The sequence below is a fragment of the Centruroides vittatus genome, unplaced genomic scaffold (genome assembly GCF_030686945.1).
Source record: "Centruroides vittatus isolate TY-2023 unplaced genomic scaffold, ASM3068694v2 scaffold_752, whole genome shotgun sequence".
Taxonomy (NCBI): domain Eukaryota; kingdom Metazoa; phylum Arthropoda; class Arachnida; order Scorpiones; family Buthidae; genus Centruroides; species Centruroides vittatus.
In genome coordinates, this window is record NW_027122716.1 from 19,684 (window position 1) to 37,010 (window position 17,327).

The 17,327-nt window shown below is 34.6% G+C and overlaps 1 non-coding gene across 1 annotated transcript; it reads left to right on the forward strand.

Moving 5' to 3' along the window:
• Positions 1-12,453: 12,453 nt before the first annotated feature.
• On the forward strand, positions 12,454-12,618 carry LOC136989741 (U1 spliceosomal RNA). Its single transcript, XR_010882952.1, has one exon. It is a non-coding gene; the product is annotated as a U1 spliceosomal RNA (small nuclear RNA).
• Positions 12,619-17,327: the final 4,709 nt, after the last annotated feature.

The following is a 17,327-nucleotide window of genomic DNA, read 5'->3' on the forward strand; positions in this document are numbered from 1 at the left end:
GTTGTAATACTAAAAACAATAAGAAATTAATATAAAATGAATATAAAAGACTAATGTAAAGAATAAATGAATATTTAACATGGCCTTTGAAAGACTGCTGGCTCTGGAAACTTTCTTTGGTCCCACGATAGAGCTAAAAGGAAAGGAAAGTAATGGAATTGTTTGGCTAGACGCGCGGGGTAATGCTCACACAATGAAAAACGACACACTGAGCAGGAAAACCATGGGTCGCCCTATGTTTTCTCAAAATTAGCACAGGAAGTTACGTGGAAATCATGGACACGTCGACGAAAACCGAGACAAATTTTTCGCAAAAAATCGACGAAAACCGAGGTATTACTGTATATAGAGCATTACAAGATAATAAACTCTATAAGAGCCTAGGAATGAAAATAACAAAAGTCCACGTTTACACAATCAGATTTCATAGCACCATATATTAAGTTTAATACTGAGCAAAGACAAAAGGCAAAAAATAATTTTGAAAAGGCATTATGGAAATTAATGAAGATAAGGTTCGGAAAGCTATAACTTCACCCACCTATTCAATTCACTATACGTCGAGCATCAACCTACAGCTTTCGTCATACGTTACAAAATTCTATGTTTACGTGTTCTTTTATTGATAAATCAGGCCAGTTTTTACGGAATAATTTTAAAAAGACATTCCTAATAAGGAAAATTAATATTAGGAGGGGGTATTACTTGCAAAAAAACTTAAAATTGTCACTTTTCCTGTTAAAACTTTGCTATTGGCATAATTCACGAACTAATTGTGATTTATGGTATTAAAAATTAAATAAATTGATTTATGTTTTATTTAGGCATTTAATGAATATAAAATTCTAAATATTTATCGAAAAATTGAAATATTTTATAATAAAAACAACGAACTAAGATGTTTTTAGTTATAATTTATTCGAAATCTCCTCGTGCATTAACAGTAATTTTTATGGATAATCGAACATTTGTATGTTTTTATTACATGAACAAGCAAAATATTATTTATTCGATATACATGCATTTGGTTCAGAATTGATGATTGTAGATAAAAGTTCGTGTTATTGACATGAATATATTCTGTTTTTAATTTTAAAGATTGAATTGATTAAAACTTTTTTTAATGTACAAAAGAGATTTCGTGAGTCTGGAAATAATTTGTAATGAATTCATGTAGCTTTCATTACTTTGACAAAAGTATAACTGCCTTTTCTTCCATCAATTCTAAATCTTATATATAAAATTCTCGTGTCACAATTTTTGTTACCGTACTCCTCCGAAACGGCTTTACCGATTTCTACCAAATTTTATATGCATACTCAGTAGGTCTGAGAATCGGCTACTATCTATTTTTCATACCCCTACACCATTTCCCCCTTTCAAAAATATATTTATATATGGATTAAGGCTTTTATGTCCAACAGATGGCGCTAACTTCCGACGACCTAAGTTTGCTTTTCTGTGAGGCATTATGCTTTTCTGTGAGAATGGACTGAAGCAGATCATTTTCTATCTATCTATATAAATAAAATATAACGTTCGTTTGTTCCTACCGATTCCTTTGAAATTTTGACACAACGTTGCATTCGAATACGCACGTGTTTTTATATAATATACATGTCGAAATTCCCCCCAGTGGGGGGAGATGGACGGGATTAAGGCTTACCGTGAAGAACTCGGCTTCTATTATACTATTTTACATGCGGTTTTTTGCGTTTTTAATTGCGTTTTAATAGGTTACGTCAACAGAATATACACTAAAAAGGGATTTTTCGATATTCCCCAGCGGGAAAAGTGACGGGATTAAGGCTTACTGTGAAGAACTCGGCTTTTATTATACTATTTTAGATGCGTTTTTGATTGCGTTTTAATAGGGTACGTCAAGAGAATGTACACTAAGAAGGGATTTTTTGAAATCCCCCCACGGGGGAAGTGTTATGCATTTATAATAGATACATTTTCATCCACAACGTGTGGCCGGGTCAGCTAGTACTGTAGTAAAATTATTTCGTATACACTGTAACTTGGAAAATAATTTTGTCTTTTCGGATACAGGAGTTTAAAGTAATATAAATTTATAACTCATTTGCATTTAATTTCATTTAATGTAAATGAGTGACCTAAACGAATGAGATCAGCACGATAACAAATATTTTATGAAAATATTAAAATAAATCTCGTTTTACTATCAAAACTATTCTTACTAAAATAATTGCAGATTTTTTGGCGTTGCTGGGGCGAAAAGTAATAAGGACAAACGTTAAAACATAGATGTGGATGCAATTTTTCATAGCTACTATACCTATTCGTTGTGTGGGTTAATATGGAAGCATTTAGTTTGAAGTGCTTTTCTCTCCAATGCTGCGATCGTACGATTCATTTTTGCCGCTTGGCCATACGCGGGGAGCGGGAAATAATGCCTTCCGGGAGGTCTTTTATGGGTAACTGGCCCCTATTCAGGCTTTACAGACGTAGAGAAAACCCGGAAAACTCCACGTGGCCAGCTCGTCCGGGCGAGGTGCGAACCCACGACCGAACTCCCAGTGTTTAGAAAACGGAACCGCTTGGCCACTGGTGGTGAAAAGTTTTGGACAAATTTAACATTGAGTAATAATTAAGTATTACGCAATAGTAATTAATTACGACTGCACCATTAAGAGCAGGATTGATAATTAAGAAAAAACTGGGTTTGTGTAACAATTAAATTTCTGTTAATAATTATAAACCTCTTTGTTTCTTGAGTAATTTTAACTCACAAATTATCTAGCAATAATACTTGCGCTCTTTGACCGAAAAATAAGCACAGCAGAAAGATTAAAATGAAAACGATATTGAAAGTTTAACTATATTCGCAGTAAACATAACAATGGTATGCTAATTGTCAGGAGAATGAAATTAAAAAACTTCATATGATTGCATTTTGCAGAAGATATCGGCTAAGGAGTAACTACAAAAACATTTGCTGTAATCGGTCAAAGGTTTTACAAGTCAGAGATTGTTCGTGTTCTAGTAGGATATCGCTTGTGGATTGATCGTGCTGTTAACAGTGAAACGTTGAATACATTTGTTAGTCTTCTCTTCAACACTTCTGAAATTCATAAGTCCATCAAATGTAGAATGCAATGCGCTGGCCATCTGAAATTTTTTAAATATTTTTAATCACTAAATAATTGTAAATAAACATTTCGACTATAATTACCTTGACAGGAAATTTTTTGTTGATTTCTACAAATCCACACATTGACATTCTTAAAGCAACTTTTCCAAATCTTTTCATAAAGTTTAAAATCTTTTGCAGATCGGAAATTTTACAGTTTATTAATGTTTAACAATTCCGGTTTATTTAAGAGCAAAATTAAACTTACCTTCATCTTTTTTTCAAGTTTAAGTTTACATTCCGCAAACCTTCTAATGTCTTGAAACGTATTTTCCGTCTACACGCAAAGAAATATTTTACTTTATTACTACATTACCAAATTTTAAAGGTATTTAATAGAACTTACCACTGCAACACCAGAAGCAAAAAGAAAAGCAAAGATAACGCAACCAATGCTTAAAGTTGCAGATACTAAAAATGCAAGGTATTTCATATACATATCCATTTCTACAAACAAAAATGTGTAGTAGCAAAGACTCGTTTCAAGCAACATAAGAAGATAAGTATTCGTCATTAGAATATCGAGAACGGAGTTACAGGTTTCTTTGATTGTCCAAAGATTTGCGTGTTCAGTCATCAGCATTTCTAATTTAAATTCGATACGCGAATCGTTAGGACGAAGAAGAAATAACGTTTTCCTTAATTTGAGAAACTCTCCTTTCAAAATCGAAAAATATATTATCAAAACTAAAAAGAAATGAAAGAGTATTCCAAGAGCGTAAATCAAAAATAGACTAGACGAAATTGTACAGAATAATCCTTGATATGGATACCGTGAGTTTCTTTCGTAACTACTATAAAAAAACAACATACTTACAACTTGAAACCCAATTACGATACCGAATAGTAATAATAACAACAAGAGCCACATTTTACGAAATTTAATGAAAAGGTTAGCCTCTTCCGAATGAGTCAGATTTCTTAATTTAAGGACTGGATTCAACTTACATCTTTTCGTCCAACTGACAGTTAATGAAATAATAAATGCCAAAGTAGCCCATGTCAATTTCAAAAAAATGACATCTTGACCGAATAATGAAAAAATTCCTTCGCAAGGAACATAATCTTTAATGCCGGAGATCATCATTGAAGTTAATACAAAAAATACAGACCATAAAAATAATTCGATAGACGGAAAATATATCTTTGTTAGAAATGTGTGAAAACTATCAGAAAATTTACAATCCTTACAAAGACAAGGATCGAGAGGATCTATACCCCATATTAAGGAAGTAGAATAACAATCTCTTAAAAAACATCTGAGACAAAAACCCGTATTTGAGAGATCGAGCGACTCTACTTGAATTGTCACCATCTTCTTTTATTAGAGTTCAGAACTTCGGAAATTCTTGAAAATCTTTAAATAGAATAATGATAGTTAAATAAGTGAATAATAGAAGAGTAATAGTAATAGAATAATGATAGTTAGATAAAAATTAGTTATTGATTATATAATAGCATTTGAGCTCGGCGTTGCTCGGGCAAAAGTTAACATTATGATTTTTGGATTCTTTCGTACTTTTTACCCTTATATTATATTATAGTATTTAATTTATATAACTACGAAGGTTATTTTACGTAAGATTTTAAAACACCAAGTGCCCAATGTCACGCATTTTAAAATTTTTTAAAATTTGTTAAGTAGAGGAATAAAGAATTTTGAAAATGTGTTAGATTGTTCGTTTGGTGTGATAAACCCTAACACGGTAAGGAAGTAGCAACGGTGTAGCGATTTAAAAGATACCGTCCGAAAAAAGCACTTCTACTTGACCTTCCGTGTTACATAAAAATACATAAATGCAAAAATAAAAGCCACTATATGTATATATATATAACTTTTATTACAGAGATAGAATTGAACATAGTCGAATACAATAATAATGATAGTTTTATACTTAGGAAATTTGAATGAAACGAAAATTATTTCTAAACAGATATTACGTAAGTGGGCGCAACCTATCGCTAAATATAATTTACTGTGTATGAAACGACTAACAGATTCAACGGCAATGAACTCAAATACAGATTCGTCGTATGTGTAAGCCAACTGAGGCAGTCACCTGAATCAATGTTTCTTTCAGAAAACATTTTCCAGGGATATTTTTCTGATTTGAGAGGTGACAAATGCAATTGGTAGGTTAATTTATATAGATATAAACACACGTATTAGCATATATATATATATACGTGTATATATATGATTACTATGCACAAAATATCATTTAACTTTCCTAATTGAATGCCACCATACCGGTGGGTCCGATAGGAAGAAGGGATCGTTGCAGATGGAGGTAGAAGATAATTCGAACAAAAGTATTAGTTGTTCTCCAGAGAGAGAGGATGTTCAACGACTACTTCTTAATATTGGTCTACTATTAAATAAGAAAAATACACATCGGCACGTAAAAGACTCTCAGCTCTACTTTGTGCCTTAAAATCGTTGCACGTATATTAATTTGGATGAACGTTAGAACATCTTAAGCAGTATCAGTGAAAAAAGTTTGAGGAATGGTCTATGATTTATTGAGGGATGTCCAGGTTTCTTAGTAGTTAAACATGTGCAATTAATTATCGCGTTTATAGAAAAATTATTAGAATTAGTTTAGTTTATTTGGTTACGGCAACGCGACACGTCAGCCATCGGCCGAGGAGGATGCATCCTGGAAAAAATTTTATGTAAAGCTGGCCCCAATTTAAGTGTTACTAACTCGAAGAAAATTCAGAAAATTTCACGTGGCAGACCGTTGGCCGTGCCCAAACCCACGACCTATGTTCGGTGGTTTTATCCACTCGGTTACTGAAGGACGAAAAAACTGTAGACCTATAATTTCCCACTGTGGTCCGGTCGTCTCTGTCTTTCCTTAATCTCTAGAACGGAGTTAGACAGATGAAAGTCGAGACCAGACATGAAAATTGTAAGAGAAAGAGAACCACATTAACTATATGCATCTAAAATTCATTTCGGCACAGCAACAAACGCCGAAATGCATTTCAGATGTCGAAGTTAAATGATGTACTGTATATTACAATGGATGGTGTTATAATAAAATAATGATCAAATTTCTTAATACGATAACCCCTAAAATAACTGGAATTTTAATAGTAATTAAAGAATTAATTAGATAAGAAAAAAAGGGACAAGAAGATAGTCGGTAGACGTGTAATCAATAAAGATATGATAAGATTACATTTTACAGATTTGTGCTTAGAATCTATCAATAATCTTATACAACTTCAAATCAATTTTCAATCGAAATAACATAAGTTTATTTATTGGAGAATAAATTTAAAATTATTCATAAATTTCCATTCGAAGTACTGTACAAAATCAAATAAAAGAAAATTAGCTCAGTGCACTTACCAGTTGTTCTTAGTTATTTAGAATCTGTAAACGCATTTCCAATCAAAGAATATTTTTACTTGAGCACAGAACATGTCCTTTACCAATGGAAGATATGTGAAATAGATATCGCATGCTTTTAATTTAATCCAGAATATTACTAAATGCCTATAACTGTCTACATAAATAAACGAATAGTAAACGAAAGTGCAATGTATTTGTTTGATTTAACCTCTGTCTTGAAATTGTATCTGGAAACGAATGAGTTTTTAATTTGGTAAATGGAATTTTAGATAAAACGAATTTATATCGTACCAATTATTAAATATTTTATACGAATACTTACGTAAACTGAAACGTGATTATTTTACTTTGACCGAAGAATATAGGAATTGTTTGGAATCAATTTGAAAGTCTAATCAATGAAAGTTCTATTAACTTTGGTTCCATTTACTAAATTAAAAATTCATTCGTTTCCAGATACAATTTGAAGACTTAGAGAATAAATCAAACAAATACATTGCACTTTTGTTTACTATTCGTTTATTTATGTAGACAGTTATAAGCATTTAGTAATATTCTGAATTAAATTAAAAGCATGCTATATGTATTTCGCATATCTTCCATTGGTAAAGGACATGTTCTGTGCTCAAGTAAAAATATTCTTTGATTAGAAATGCGTTTACAAATTCTAAATAACTAAGAACAACTGGTAAGTGCACTGAGCTAATTTTCTTTTATTTGATACGCGGCAATTATAACGATGAGATGTACTGTACATGGTAGGTAAATTTCGATTAATTTATAGGAGTCAGCTGTTAAACATAGAGGCAGGTAAATGACGATCAACATCATTCTTACGTGATAAGCTTTGCAGATGCAAATCGGAATTGGGTATAATTCCCATAGCTTTACACTTGCATCTTATTGAGAGTCAATCTGGTTGTTGTTCCTAATATCCAATATCTAATTATATCTAAATAGGCATAATCGGACTTAATTTTAAAAATTTTACTGTTAGTGGCATTTACAATGTTTTTTAAAAAACTTATCTGTACCCTCAAAATTAATTTTGCTTTTTTTTATAATAATAATAATATAAATGTTATCTTTAATAGCATCTCATGACAGATGGCACCACACACAATTTAACTTTCATCTAGAGTCGGCCTACCAGTGGCCATGCGGTTCCGTTCCCTGAACATTGGAAGTTCGGTCGTGGGTTCACGCCTCTTCCGGACGGGCTGGCTACGTGGAGTTTTCGAGTTTTCTCCACGTCTGTAACGCCTGAATAGGAGCCAATTACCTCCCGGAAGGCATATTCCCCGCGTAACAACCATCAGAAACGCATGCAACTACTATTACATGACAATTACGTCACACTTTTCCACGAGGCGACATAGCCTAGAAGTTTACGCCCAACTAGCCGATACAAGACATCTGGAGTCAAGTGTTTTTTACCTCTTGAGATCCACTACTAAAAAAAACTTTTTTTTAATTGAACTTTTGTTATATTATTTACTTTTGGGTGTCACTCGTTAGTAAATTATCATTTTTTTTCAATTTTATTGTTTTCGGTCATTAAAAAATGGTATGTGTCATATATGACACAATGGATCTCTACCTGTACAAAATGCAAACTGTTCTGTTCATGTAAAAATGGTTTATTTGACTGTTTTTGTACAATAATTGACATTTTATATTTACATATGACATTTTTGAAGCAATTTTTATTTGTCACAAGGCACAGATGGATTTTGCATTTGATACAGTACACTGTAGCTCATACACTTTTATATCAGTGCATTTGGTAGCAGTGATTTTTGCCATTTGCAATGATTTCTGGCATGTGTTTTGCTCCACTTTTGCTTGTATTTTTCTGGGATGTAAATCTGGAGTATTTTTTAAATTATTTTCCTTTTCTTCGTCATCTTCACTGTTCTTTCTTTTTATTTTCTGTACTGTCTGAATATAATAGCCATTTTGACACTTTTACTAATATTGGAGTGTGTTTTTCTTCCTCTTTTTTATTGCTCTGCTATCTCTTCTGTAGGCTATCCAAAAATTGTTTTCATTTCATCAGCAGTAAAGTTCAAAAGTTTTTCCAGGTGAATCAGTGATATTAGATTTGTGCATGTCATCATCAAGCACTAACGTCAAAGAGATTCTTAGGAATATAATTCAAGAAATATTCTTCAGTCTTACACTCCTTACCCTTTCAGGGTTTCTCCTGAAATGCAGGAGCTGGTAGCAAGGGCTTAAATCTATTTGTATGGCGCCATGGCGGAGTCTGTTACTGCACTGATGTCAAGAAATCTTCCTCTATTTACATAGCTGAAGCATCATTTTCATCATCGTCAAATGTATCATCTAATGACTTACATTCTTCAGGATAGTTTGGTTGATAAATGTTCTGACTGGTTTAAATGTTTGGTCACTGTCTTTATCACTGGACCAGCCTTTCAGTCCACACAAATTTCTATCAATATCAAGTGTCCTATCATGTTCCTTCTTTATTTCATCTGTTGACACTGAAAAATTTATAATAAATGTCAATAATTTAGTTTTAATATAAGATTTATGATATTAATAATTTATAAATTCTTAACAAACAAAATTTTGCAGACCAGATAAATAACTATACAAAAACAAATCACAGAAATTAATTTATTAATTTATTAATAAAAATAAATAATTAATTTTATTAATAAATTAATTTAATAAAAAATGAAAATAAATAATAGAATACATATTGCTGACTAAATGACAAAATAACTATAAAAGTAAATAACTTGCCAATATGAAAACAGTTCATAGGCTGTAATGTAATTGTTGTAACATTAAGCTTACACATCGATTCCAAGCGCAAGTCTGTAAAATGTATCCTTTACATCTTTATTGATATGTGTACCGAATAGCTCTTTATTCGCTGTTTTATTTAATTAATTCTTAACAGTAATTAAAAAATTAATCTTTTCATGTTTTTATAAAAAATTTTAATACATTTTATGCAAATATGTTATGAATTTTAAAGGCGGAGAAAATATTTAAGTCGTATATATCCTATATCTTGAACATCGTGTCTTTTTATTTAATTTTACGAAATATTCGAATTTTATGAGTGATTATACAGTTTAAACTATTTTCATAATATTACTCATCAATGACATAAGATTGTGTACAATTTTATTGTACAAGATTCATTTATTTTATAATTTTAGCAGATTTTCGTATAGCTAAACTTGCGTGTTGAATCCTACAACAATTCATTTAAAATCATATTAAAGTAAAAAATAGTTTCTGCTTTATGGGCAGGAAAAGAGGCTCTTTAACAAGCTCATTATGAGTTGGGTCGATGGGTGTGTCCTGATCGTCAAGCGTGTTGGTGGCTTTTTTGAGGAGCTGGTGGATCAAGTCGGGATTCGAAAATACAGGAATAAATTCAACATTTTATGTCAAGATAATATTCCTTAAAACTAGAATAACCTTGGAATTAATCAAAATATTGTTAATAATCGCTGGAATTGAAACAAATCATGGTCCTTTCCCCGTTCTCCACTTCGGTCAAGCCAAATAGATACGCAAAAGAGGAGGCAGAGTAGACCTCGCAAGGAAAGTATCAAGGACGTAGAAAGGGAAAATCAGTTAGTAGAACTTCTAAGTGAGGAATACCAAATTGAAAAAGAAAGTAAAGATACTATTGGAATTACGAGGAATTCAAATATCCGAGATTATTTCGAACCAGCAAGAGAACCTGAAATACAAGGTATCGACGATTCCCAATATACACTAAAGTCTATTTACGAATTAATTCAAGAAAAATTTTGTCAGTTAAACTTAGAAATTCAATCAATAAAATCTGAAGTTAACAAGAAGAAAGAAGAAAATAATAGTTATGACAGATCTTTATAAGATACAAATATTGGAAGACACCTTTTAAATTATTATTATATTTTGAAGTATGTTGGAATTTGAATTTGATAAATTAGTTAATAAGACTACTAACAAAATATTATAATTTTTAATTATCCATTTAAAACATTGGATTTTCTGCAAGAAATTAAACAATTTATTAGAGAAGATTTAGGAATAAATAATATAGAAATTGACGGCTTAATTCAACTAAAAAACAATAAGAATATCCCTATAGTTAAAACCATTCTGGAAACCGTAAAAGCTAGAAACTTAGTTCTCAAGAAATTTTGGACAGCGAAATCGAAATTTGTCGACGTAACCGAGAAAAAAATAATATTTACAACTGATTTGTGTATGAGATCGAGGATTGGAAGAAATCAGCTACGGGATAGGATTAAATTGGAGGAAACTAATGAAAATAAAATATTAGTAAGAGATGATTACTATATAAGGACAATATAATATACACATACGACACTAACACTAATAAGATTATCCAAATAAATCGTTTTTTTTTAGAAATAGACAAACAACAAACTTAGAAGAGGACGGGAATAGAAATTATACCGAGTTAGTTATAAATCTTTTTAATAAGAACAAAGACATTGATAATAACTATAATAAAAGTTTGATAAAATTGGTTAATAAGGATAGAAAAAATGGAAATAAAAATGTGAGAGAGACTAATAAAGACAAAAATAATTTCCTAATAGGATTTTGGAATATACATGGCCGACAGTAATACATTTGTATAAATAAATATATAAAAACAACGTTTAACAAGAATTACTCTCCGTTTATTCGTCCGTCGTTCGCTCCAGTTGACAGTCCAATTTCACAAACACGTTCTGTGCCTGTTTTGCATTTTATTGCGGGGGCAGTAGCCTCTAAAGAAAGGTCGCCTCCGTGTTTGTGAAATTGGACTGTCAACTGGAGCGAACGACGGACGAATAAACGGAGAGTAATTCTTGTTAAACTTTGTTTTTATATATTTATTTATACAAATGTATTACCGTCGGCCATGTTTTTATAATTTATTTTTACTTAAAGATATTCTTGTCAAAGATTTTTCTATTTTTCCTGAACAAACAGTATATTATTTTATTCAATTTATTAACTTGAAACTTCTTACTTTTCTTATGCTGAAGAACATTTTAATTAATTAATCAAAGATTTAATTATTATCTTCTTTAATGGTTATAATATATAGGAACTTCGATTTGGCGATCGAATTTTAGATAAAGGGTTATTTATGCAAAGTGGAGAAAGATGAAAATCTTTGAGGACCATGATGTCGCCAAGTTTCACTTCTGGAAAATTAAGAATGGTCTGTACATTTAAATTAAGTTTAAAACATAGTTTAATATTTGATTTTAATAAAATATTAAATCCTTTGTTGACTATAAATTTACAGATGAGCAAATTAATGGAAGAATGTTGTCATATTCTAATCGCTAATTTAAAAGAAACAGCAACGGAGAATAGAGAAATTAATATTACACAGTAAGTATAAATTTATGTATCAAAAATAGTAGTGCCCACTAGTGGACGAGTAGATAAAACTGCTGAACACGAGTAATTACTAGTGGGTTCGCATTTCGCCAAAGTAGAATTTCCTACGCCAGAAATCAGTTGCTGTGGGTGGTTATGATAGTCCTACGCCTGAAATCAGTTGCTGTGGGTGGTTATGAACAGAGACATAGCAAATGAAACCCATCGTTATGGACAAAGTAAATTTTGTTTGACTTGTTTCGTTCCTTAAAAAAAGAATTTGTTTTAAAATACTTCCACAAATCGTTACTAGATGGCGCGGTAATGTGGGGGTGATCTAATAAAATTTCAGGAGTAAATTTGAAACGATTTTTCAAAGAAACGATATATTTTTAAGAAATTTATACGAGAAACATGTTTCCGACAGGATTTTGTAGAAAGATTTAGAATTTGATAAGCGCTTTTATAAATAAATGGTTTTCCGTATTAAAACACCAGCGATTGGGCCGTAGCGTTGAGCGATAAAAGGGAAAGATAATAAACATTTAACATACTTACCTGACGTTGAGGCTAACCGTGGTCAAGAGGGCGGTGCCTCCAGGGCGAGGTTTGATCATTGCACTTGGATTGAGTTGACCCCTGCCACTACCCCAAACTGGGGCAGATGGAGCGTGTAATTTTTGGTAGTTGGGGACTGCGTTCGCGCTCTCCCCTTCATTAACAATTTAAAATCAGAAATTAGCTGGATAGTCACATGTCAGTGACAGAATGGCGGAAACCACTGAGCATTGGTAATTTGACCAACCCAGGAAGGCACCCTAATCATTCGTAGGGGTGAGGTATGGCGCGAGTCAGCATCTGGTTGACATACCCTACGGGTAGATGGGTTAAACTATGCCGACCTTTACCCCTGTCAATTGTCAGTAAACTAGTCTATCCCTTAAGGGGAGTGCCTTCCTGGGTTCGTGGCTCTCCAAGAGTCAAACCGCTTAGAGTCTTCTAGATTTTTTCCCCCCACATTTTTAACACCTAAATAGGGGCCAGTTTCCATAGAAAGTCATACTCACCTGTCGCGTTGCCATATACAAACAAACTTGTATGTAAATATGGGAGAAAACCTCAATTTGGGAGTCGAAAAATCTTTAAATGTTTTTTTTTTTACAAGTTTTCAGTTTACTTGAGAACTGCAAATACATCAAAACTTTATAGTAAAGATTTTCCTGGGTTATAAAATCTTTTTAACCCAGGAAAATCTTTTCGAAAGTCGAGGGTCGTCTTACACGCCGGAAAATACGGTATTTAAAAAAAGCTACAATATGAATAAATCCGGCGTCGTTGTTACTTACGAACCGTTATCGTAGTTCTAAAGCCGGACGCACACATGCGGTGCGGCAAGGAAAAGCGGTGTCGCAAACGCATCTTCGCAGCGTGACCACACAAGCGGCAATCCGCTTAAATTTCGGCGCATGTGTTCAGTATTCAAGATGGCGAACGATACCGCCACTGCCGATATCCACGTGTTTACAAATTTTGTTTTGTACGGCTTGGTTTATTTAGCTAGAAGATTTTAGATTAGAGATATTTTCTTGGATCGAGAAAGAACCGGTGTACAAAATACGCTTATTCCTCGATCAAGATCTCTCGATAAAGAATACTATTTCGAGTAAGATTCGGATGTTTTGTTCTTTGAATTAAATTATATATGATTATTTGTGTAGAATTTGAGTTAAATTTATTATCCTTTCCTCTTTATTCTGATACTTGTTATCTCGGTTAATCGCGACGAACTTTCCGCCATTAAAACACAACGTGGTTGTATTTTCTCACGTGACTACTAGACGAACTGTTATTGGCTGATAGAAACGCGTCTTGGCGGCGGTCGCAAAAGATAGAATTCGACCAACTTTTGCGGCACGAGAAAAGCGGCACAAAATCGACTTCTGCGGCGAGGAAAAGTGACGTCATTCTGCCGCTTTTCCTTGCCGCGCCGCATGTGTGCATCCTCCTTTAATGTATTTGCGTATGGCGGGTAGTGTATGAGTTACAAAGGTAAATATTAACTCTCTCTCTCTTAGGTATGATAACGCGGTCAAAATAAACCACAAACGTAAATATACGGTTAAGTATTAATGTTTATTGTAGTTTAAAGATCGAATACACGTGTTAAGAGCATAAGGCGAGGAGGAATGTGGTCGAGGAGTTCGACGCGGGATTCGACTACTTCGCTGGGGTCGAGGCATTATCCAGGGTTGATAGAGCACCGGACCTCGGCTTCTAAGAGCGAAAGGCGGCGTGGTTTCTGGTTGCTCCTCTCCCGATTCCGGTTGAGTAGTCGGTCGGAGAGTGGGTCTACTTGTCTTTCCTCGATCGGTTCTTCCTCTTCCGATTCGTCATCTATCTCAGCGGTTTCTTCGGGGTGTTGGGTGGCTTCGGTTAAAATAAATTCATCCCATGGATCGATATTAAGTGGACTATCTACTGATAAGGATTTCGGAGTCGGGTAGCAGGGAGCGGCTTCTGTCGTTCGAATTCGAGCTGTGCCGTACAGGGTTTTAAGCGATTGGCGTGAACTTGAAGTTGTTTCTTGGTTTGAATATTTTCGATAATAAAGGTGACAGGACTTAATTCCGTTATTATACGGAAAGGGCCTGGCCATCTTGGAGCGAGTTTTTTCTTTAAGCCTTGAGAAATAACGACCTCGTTGAGAAATACCCGGTCCTCTACATGATACGTAGGTAATTTATAAGTACGTCGGTGTGCCTGACGTTCTTTCGCTGCTTGTTCGGCGTGCTCCTGTGCTATCCGGTGCGCATTGGCCATTCGAAGGTGTAGTTCCGCGGCGAAGTTATCATCGACATCGTATCTTGTCCTAGTAGGACGAGTAACTAAATCAAAAGGGTAGGTGGAATCCTTACCGTAAAGCAAAAAGAATGGACTGTCATTCGTAGAGGCGTGTATGGTGGTATTATAAGCAAATAGAGCGTAGGGTATCCATTCATCCCAATCTCTTTGATCCTCAGCGACGTAATGAGATATAATGTCTATAAGAGTTTTATTAAATCGTTCGACGAGTTCGTTACAGGCAGGATGATAGGCGGTTGTTAAGAGTCTTTTAATGTGGAGTAATTCACATACCTCCTTAAACATTTTGGAGACTAGATTCGGAGCTCGATCAATAAGAAGTTGAATGGGTGTTGAATGTTTTAAGACGACGTTAGTGACAAAAGTTTTGGCGATGTTTTACTATGTTTGTGGCGTATCGACTGAAGTGGTCGATAAACACCAATATGTACTTATTTCCGTTCGTAGTGATAGGTAAAGGTCCCACGATGTCCATAGCTGTTTGCTCAAATAAGTGCGTTAAAGGCGGAAATAGTTGCAGTTCCGCTTCTTGTTGTTTATCTCTTCTCTTTTGTAAGGCGCATCTTTGACAGTTTTGACAATAAATGGTTATATCTTTATTCATAGTTCGCCAGTAAAACAATGATCGAAGTTTTTGCTTCATTTTCTGTGCTCCCAAATGACCTCCAATCGGAGAGTCATGATAAATATGTAGAGTATAAGGTATTAGGACTGATGGTATAACTAATTGCTCAGGAGAATCTCCTTGCACGCCCGGTTGTCGGTGATAAAGTGCTCCTTCCTCATCTAGGAAAAATTGGGTTTCAAAAGGGGGGTCTAGAGCTGATTCGTCTTCCAGTTTTTGAATGATAGGATTCCACAGTACATCCTTTCTTTGAAGGTCTCGAATTTGCGTCTTTGAATAAATGGGTTCCAATTCTGTCGCTTCTCCGATCTGTCGAATTGGGATACGGCGTAGTGCATCCGCATTTTTATGGCAATTCCCCGCCTTATGTTTGACTTCAATATCGAACTCCTGTAAGAAGATTTTGCTTACGGGCGATTTGGGAGTTGTGACTAGAATCTTTATTACTAATGAGCCATCTTAAAGGGTGTGATCGGTAATAATTGTGAACTTCCTTCCATATAAATAAGGTTTAAAATATTTAGTGGCCCAGACAACTGCCAAACACTCCTTTTCGGTAGTGCTGTAATTCTTTTTTGCTTTCCGAAGTATGCGACTGGCATAGGCTACAGACATGTCTCCTCTCTCGTCCTCCTGGGATAATATTGCTCCTAGAGCATCGTTAGAGGCGTCTGTAGCTAAGAGGAAGGGTTTAGAAAAGTCCGGAAACTTTAAAAGTGGAGCGGAAGTCATTATTTCCTTAAGTCTCTCAAAGCTACGCTCCTGTTCATCCTTCCACTGGAAGAGGACATCGTTTTTTAATATATCGGTTAATGGTTTTGCGATAGCTGCATACGAATCGATATAGCGTCGGTAGTATCCGGTTAATCCTAAGAATGACTTGATGTCGTGTTTGTTTGTGGGTCTGGGAAAGGTTAAGACGCAGTTGATTTTATCGGGATCGGGTCTTATTCCTTCATCGGAGACATCGTGCCCTAAGAATTTGATTTGGCTTTGTAGGAAATGGCATTTTTTTGGTTTTAGTTTTAACCCGGCTTCGGCGAGGCGTTGGAAGATTTGTTCCAATCGAGTTAAATGGCTTTGAAAATCGGAGCTAAAGGTTAAGATATCGTCCATGTACTGTACACTAGACAGGTTTTCCCTTTCAATCCATGGAGAATGAAGTCGGCGGCGCGTTGCCACGACGCTGGGGCTCCGGAAAGGCCCATAGCCATACGGTTCCACTGGTAGTGGCCGTCAGGCGTAGAAAATGCTGATTTTTCCTAGTCTTTTAAGGCTAATTGCCAAAATCCTGATATTGTGTCCATAGTCGAAAAATATTTAGCTTGTCCCATCAGACTGAGCGCTTCTTGCACTAGAGGCAAGAGATAAGGGTCGGTTTTGGTAATTTTATTTAATTTCCGATAGTCAATCACAAGACGCCATGAATTTGGCTCTTTCTTTTTAACCAATAAAGCGGGTGCCGACCAGGGCGATTTGGAATGAGCGATTATTCCATTTTCTAACAGTTCGTCAATAATTTTATTCATTTGTTCGCGCTGTGCATAAGGTATTCGATATGGCGCTTGATATATGGGGCTGGCGTCTCCCGTAGGAATCTCATGTTCCATCACTTGGCAGTATCCCAAATCGTAGTCGTGTGTTGCAAAGACATAATGATATCTATATAATAGATCTAATAGAGACTGCTTTTGGTCCTTTCCAATGTGAGACCAGTCAAATAGTTGACTAAATTTCTCTCTTGAGAGCTTCGGAGTAGAGTGTGAATCGACTGGATTCAGAGCAAGGGAAGAGTCTTCCTTCGCTCCTACAAAGGTTCCGACACATTCACCTTTTGACAATTTTCGAGGCTGGGTGGAAAAATTAGTGATCCGAACAGGTACTTGTCCTCCCCTTTTTGTTTTGGCTAATATATCGGCACATACTACTGTGGGAAA